A 7108-nucleotide genomic window follows, 5' to 3' on the forward strand; every position below is an offset into this window, starting at 1 on the left:
CCGTAGGTCACCACTACTGTACTTCTGTTCCACTTTATGCTTATATGAGGTCTATTAGACAATAAACCGACCCTTTTATTTTTTTTTTAACTAGATGGATTTGAATGACATGCGATTACACCAATCATGCTTGAACCCTCGTATGCATGCGTGAGTTTTTTCACGCGTGTCGGTGACGTCATTTCCCTGTGGGGAGGCCTTGAGTGAGATGTGGTCCCGCCCTCTCGGCTGAATTCCTTTGTTTCACACGCTGCTCGAGACGGCGCACGTTGCTTTATCAAAATTTTTCTGGACCTGTGAGGAATATCCGAGTGGACACTATTCGAGAAATTAAGCTGGTTTTCGGTGAAAAGTTTAAGGCTGATGATAGATTATGGGGTGTTTCTGTCGGTGTAAGGACTTCCCACAGAGCAGGACGTCCTGCAGCGCTTCCAGGCGCCGTCGTCGGCCTGTTTCAACCTGAAAACATCCTAATTTAAGGCTTAATTCACCCAGGACGTCGTGAGAGAACAGAGAAGATTCAGAAGAGGCCGGCATGAGGACTTTATGCGGACATTCCACTGTTTAAGGACATTTTGTAATGAAAGACGTGCGCGCAAATTCGCCAAGTCGTTTCCGTGATGACTTGGTGAATCTGTGTGCGCCGCGACAGGAAAAACACCTCTGTGTTGAAAACCATTTGTAAAATTCAGGTGGCTTTTGATGGCTTTCAACAAGTGAGTAACTGAGAAATTGTTTAACAGCTGGACATGTTCCAACTTGCCTGTTAAGGTTTCCAACGGAGGTGTTTTTCCTGTCACGACCCCCCGCAGTCGGGTCCGGCCCGACACGCGACTCTGCCCGCACGTTCTTTCATTACAAAATGTCCGTTAACAATGGAATGTCCGAATAAACTCCTCATGCCGACTTCTTCTGAAAGTTCTCTGTTCTCTGACGACTTACTGCGTCAACAGAGCCTGAAATGTGGAAGTTTTCAACTTGAAACGGCGAGACGCTGCCGCCTCGAAGCGCAGATCGCCGTCAGGCGCCGTGGGCCGTCCTTACGGCGACACTACCAGACCAAAATCTCTCATCAGCCGTTAAATTTTTTACCGAAAACCAGCTGAATTTATCGAATGGTGTCCACTCAGTTGTGCCTTAGAGTTTTGAAAAAATTTTGATCAAACAAAGCAGCAGTCTCTGAGCCATTCCTAAACAATGAAAAAAACGACGAGAGGGTGGGCGACTCCTCACTCAAAGACTGCCCACAGGCGAATGACATAACCGACAGGCGTGAAAAAACTCTCGCATGCCCACGAGGGTTCAAGCATGTCTGATGTAATCACACGTGATTCAAATCCATATGGTTTTTGAAAAAAATAATAAGGTCGGATACTTTTCTAATAGACCTCGTACTTTAGTTTAGCTTTCCTTATCTCATACCTTACCTCGCTTGTGATTTCTTTCTTTCCCTGGCTATTCCCTGTATAAAATCTAAGTTTCTTTTCCCTTCGCTCTCTGGATTCTTTGGATGCATTTAGACAGCAACTAAAGACACATTTTTTCAAACTGGCATTTTAGTTTCAATGACTTGACTGTTTTTATATTTGTATGTGTTGTTTTTATTGTCTATATCATGTGAAGCACTTTGTGACCTTGGTCTGAGAAAAGTGCTATATAAATAATGCTTACTTACTTAGTTACTTTTTATTTAAGATGTTTTTCAGTTCCTTAGTAACCCAAGGTTTGTTGTTCAGGAATACAGTAATGACCTTCTGGGGAATATTAGAGTCCACACAAAAGGATATATATGATGAAACTGTAAATGCCAGATCATGTATATGAGGGCATGAGCTATAAAAACATCCCAGTCAGTACAGTCCAAACAAGCCTGTAAGCTGGCAATGCTGTTTTCTGTCCAGCATTTCACTGTTTTGGCAGTTTGCTCACAACACTTTCAAATAGGCGTGTAGGTTGCCAAGAGAAGAACACTGTTGTAGTTTTATACTCCAAAAGGAAGGCATACCTTCTTATATACTTGCACTAGATGTGAACATTGTGCAGTCACACAGAATATACCGTGACGTGGACTGTGGCTGTCTGGATGGGGTCTAACAGCCATGATTACATGATAATACAGACAAGTCCTCTGACACATGAGATGGACTGACAATGGATCTGTCATATCATGCTCATGCTAGATGTCACACTGTGATTACAGGCACTGCACATCAGTGCATCTCCATGACACACTGATGTGCACTCTGGCCATCTGGGCAGGTCTGACAGCCATGTTAACATGATACTACAGATGCATCCTCTTACACAAGAGGTGGACTAACAGTGGATGTGTAATATCATGCACATTATGGGTGCAAGTGGTCTACCATGCAGAGCCTTTGACTTGCTGTGGGGCAGGGTGCCGCGCAGCTGCACGTGCTGTTACAGCTAAGATGATGCGCACATGCTGACTCACACACTGAGCTCCCGCTGGAGTCCAGTGCATGATCGGTGTTAACACACACTTAAGGGGAAAACTTCAGTACAGACAAAACTGGCAGGTGTGGCTGTTTTGTTTTATTTATTTTATTTGAAATTGTTGCAGAGAAGCGGTGTGTAAAAGTAACACTGCCTTTTGGATTCAAGAGCACAAAGAGTGCCGTGTTTGGCTGTGGTGATGCTTGCAAAGATGTAATTTTTTTTTCTTGAATCTGGCACAACTGTGTAGCTATAAATGTCTGTTCACCACCCTTCCCTGTTGGCCAGTCGGATATCTGCACCAAATGTCACCAGCACTTTTACCAGCTCCAGGTTCCTGTCGATGATGGACTGGTCGAGCGCCATCTGTCCTTCTGAGCCGAAGGAGTTGATGTTGACTTTGCAGTTTGTCATGTTTTGCAGTAACAACGTCCTTGGATGTCTTTCTTCTTCTTGCAAAAACCGTCTGCGGGACATGTCAACACGTCCACCTTGCTCATGATTGCAGCTCGGCTGGAAGGTGTTGGACAAAGTAATCCTGCCTGCACCCTAAAGCTGATGATAACCATCTTCCCCTGTTGAGCATCTCTGCTCAGTGCCACAGGTGGGTTAAGAGCAGTCTTTAATATCTTTAATATGATGCAAGCACAATGCCCAGCAGTATGACATGGCAGGTCTTCAAAAGAGCAGACCCCCCCCACCCCCGGCTTGCTTTCCACCCAGACCTTGGTGGCATGTCCGGCACTGGAGGGGCATTCTGCATATCCTGCTGCATTCTGCTGGCATTGTGGGGTTTCGTGCTGTGTTGTTTTTATTCCTAGTCTTTTTCATTTTATTCTGTTTTGGGTTTTTTTGTCATGTGTCATGAGTGGGGTCTGTGAGATATTGTGGTTTGTTCTTTGGTGTCTCTGTTATAATTTTTGCTTGGGGTTTGGTGGTGGGATTTCTCTTGTCTGGTGCTGTATGCTTGGTGTTGGGCATTTCCCCTCTTGTCCTCTCGCTCAGCCTGCCACGCCCTGTCCCTGTCTCTCCTCCAGACCTGTTCAGTTTTTCCTCATCACCTCTTCCTTATAAGCCACACTGTTCTCTCCATCTGTTGCGAGATTGTTGTACCATAAGCCGCTTTCGAGCCTTCATTTGTTTTGTATTTCTGCTAGTTTGTGTACTGACCTGTTTGCCTGTTTTTCAGATCCTGTCCCAGCCTCATGTTACGGACTCTGTTGCTTATTTCTGCCTGCCTTTTTGTGTACTGACCTCTGCTCCGCCCCACATTAAACTCTGAAGCCAACCCTCCTGAATCCAGCATTTATGTCCAACCGCCTCCAGCCTTTATGACTGATAGGAAGGTTTATATCCGCATTCAACCTGCACTCTGGGGAGTCGACCTGGATTCCTGGATCCGAAATGCACGAATCATTGGAGCTGGCTTCGTACCACATTCTGGGTATTCGTATGGCATTCGAACATGGCTGTACAAATGTCTGTCCTGTACAAATGCAGCTCATATTCTGTTTGTTTTTCCAGTTCCTGTGATTCATACAGTATTTGTGAGAGGCTTTCACTGAATTACGTATATACTTGTTAAGATATTGCCATTTATTTTAATATTTTTAATTGTGGTCTCTTGAATAAAATCATATGTCTCATGTCTTACCATTTCTAAGATGTTGGGAGACTGATTTAAGACTTTTAATACCAATTAGGCCGTAATTTAAGGCGGTATTTTCAGATGAACTAATTCAATACCTTTTAAGACTTTGAGGATCTGCAGGAACCTTGTGAAACATCGATGAAGTTGATGTTTCAGATCAACATTTTTAAGGTATGTAGCCCATAATAAGTACAAATAGCACACACACAGATAACTAAATGGCTACCATTATTTTTAAGAAATGTTTTTGTTTGAGAACATTAAAAATACACTCAACAAAAACATAAACGCAACACTTTTGGTTTTGCTCCCATTTTGTATGAAATGAACTCAAAGATCTAAAACTTTTTCCACATACACAATATCACCATTTCTCTCAAATATTGTCCACAAACCAGTCTAAATCTGTGATAGTGAGCACTTCTCCTTTGCTGAGATAATCCATCCCACCTCACAGGTGTGCCATATCAAGATGCTGATTAGACACCATGATTAGTGCACAGGTGTGCCTTAGACTGCCCACAATAAAAGGCCACTCTGAAAGGTGCAGTTTTATCACACAGCACAATGCCACAGATGTCGCAAGATTTGAGGGAGCGTGCAATTGGCATGCTGACAGCAGGAATGTCAACCAGAGCTGTTGCTCGTGTATTGAATGTTCATGTCTCTACCATAAGCCGTCTCCAAAGGCGTTTCAGAGAATTTGGCAGTACATCCAACCAGCCTCACAACCGCAGACCACGTGTAACCACACCAGCCCAGGACCTCCACATCCAGCATGTTCACCTCCAAGATTGTCTGAGACCAGCCACTCGGACAGCTGCTGAAACAATCGGTTTGCATAACCAAAGAATTTCTGCACAAACTGTTAGAAACCGTCTCAGGGAAGCTCATCTGCATGCTCGTCGTCCTCATCGGGGTCTCGACCTGACTCCAGTTCATCGTCGTAACCGACTTGAGTGGGCAAATGCTCACATTCGCTGGCGTTTGGCACGTTGGAGAGGTGTTCTCTTCACGGATGATGCGAAGGAGATGTGTTGCACTGCATGAGGCAAATGGTGGTCACACCAGATACTGACTGGTATCCCCCCCCCAATAAAACAAAACTGCACCTTTCAGAGTGGCCTTTTATTGTGGGCAGTCTAAGGCACACCTGTGCACTAATCATGGTGTCTAATCAGCATCTTGATATGGCACACCTGTGAGGTGGGATGGATTATCTCAGCAAAGGAGAAGTGCTCACTATCACAGATTTAGACTGGTTTGTGAACAATATTTGAGGGAAATGGTGATATTGTGTATGTGGAAAAAGTTTTAGATCTTTGAGTTCATCTCATACAAAATGGGAGCAAAACCAAAAGTGTTGCGTTTATATTTTTGTTGAGTGTATGTAGTTTCTGGTTTTCACAGTCATTCATTGAAGAGATTCAATGCTTTGATGCTGAACTAATAATGTGTTATAGACAACAAACAACATTACAGTTTTAAATTCCCTGCAGTGAAATAGCACAATGGAAACAACACCTAAAGTGAGAAAGTTGGGCCATAATGACGTTTACTACGAACGAACTCTGTGTGATGGGAAACAGATAAATGGTTTGGAGCAAATCACTCAGCAAATAAACCAACAACAGACAGAACAAACCAGTTATCTCAAGAGACGCGACAGCCCAAATCTCCGACTGCAAACTCTTTCCTTTTGCTGTTTGTTCAGCATTAAAGCACAAATTGTCATATCTGTTAATCAGCAAAATGTTGAAACCCACAAGCTCAGGAAACTGTTCAGTTCTGTGCACAAGAAAAGAGCTGCAGCACTTCAGCAAACCGAGAAACGGAGATGGGGACGTGTCGGGCGTGTTGGCCGGCTGCTGTCATTATTGCCGGTAAGTGCAACTAATTTGTACCAAAGTACTGCAATCTGAATATGTTGTCAGGTCCATACGTATTTGGACAGCTGCAGTTTGGTGTCATTTTGCTTCTGTGCATCATCACAATGGAGTTGGAATGAAACGATTAAGATGCGCTTGTAAAGTGGGTGTTTGTTGAATTCAAGGTGTTTCATGAAAATACTGAATTTATCTTTTTTTTTTCACAATCCCCTGAAATTTCACATCTTCTCTGTTCCACTCCACCATGAAGCTCGACATAACAAAAAAGTTGCACCCTGCAAACATAGTAGAGAAGCTTGAATCTTGGACTGGACTGGGTTGCTTGACGCGAGGACGTTTCACTTCAAATCGCAGAAGCTTCCTCAGATAAAATTCTTGCTCTGGAAGTCTGACTTCTGAGCACTTCTTCCAGAGCAAGCATTTTAGCTGAGGAAGCTTCTGCGATTTGAAGCGAAACGTCCTCGCGTCAAGCAACCCAGTCCACTCGAAGATTCAAGCTTCTCTACTATGGAAACCACCTGGACAACTGAGAGCCTACACAGAAACCCTGCAAACATTTAATACTCAAATTACAGCCCACCCCCAAATAAAATGAAACCACTATGAATACAACAGATCATGCAATGATAAGTCACTTTGGTTTTTCAGCAGCTTGCTTCATCAGATGTCCTGTTAAAATGATCAAAGATTTGAACTCATGTCAACAAAAAACAGTAATTCTGGGGAGGTGATGGTTTACTGGTTAAGCGCTGGGCTTGAGACCAGAGGATCAACGGTTCAAATCCCAGCCTAATCGGAAAATCACAAAGGGCCCATTGGGAAGGTCCTTAATCCCCTAGTTGCTCACGGTGTATAGTGGGCACCTTGCATGGCAGCAGCCTGACATGGGGTTGTCATGACTGGGTGTGACATGGCACAGAAAGTGGTAGGGCACACAATGCAGACTCACAGGCTGAAGCGTGGAGGTAAAAATAGGCTTTATCAAAAAACAGGCAATGGTCCGGTACACAAAAGGCAGTCAGCGGGGCGGCAGTACAGACAAGCAAGAGGCAGATTCGTAGTTCAGTACACAAGCAGGGGTCAGGTTCACGGCGTGGCGGAGATTAAGTTA

Source organism: Thalassophryne amazonica, chromosome 18, assembly GCF_902500255.1.
Source record: "Thalassophryne amazonica chromosome 18, fThaAma1.1, whole genome shotgun sequence".
Lineage (NCBI taxonomy): Eukaryota > Metazoa > Chordata > Actinopteri > Batrachoidiformes > Batrachoididae > Thalassophryne > Thalassophryne amazonica.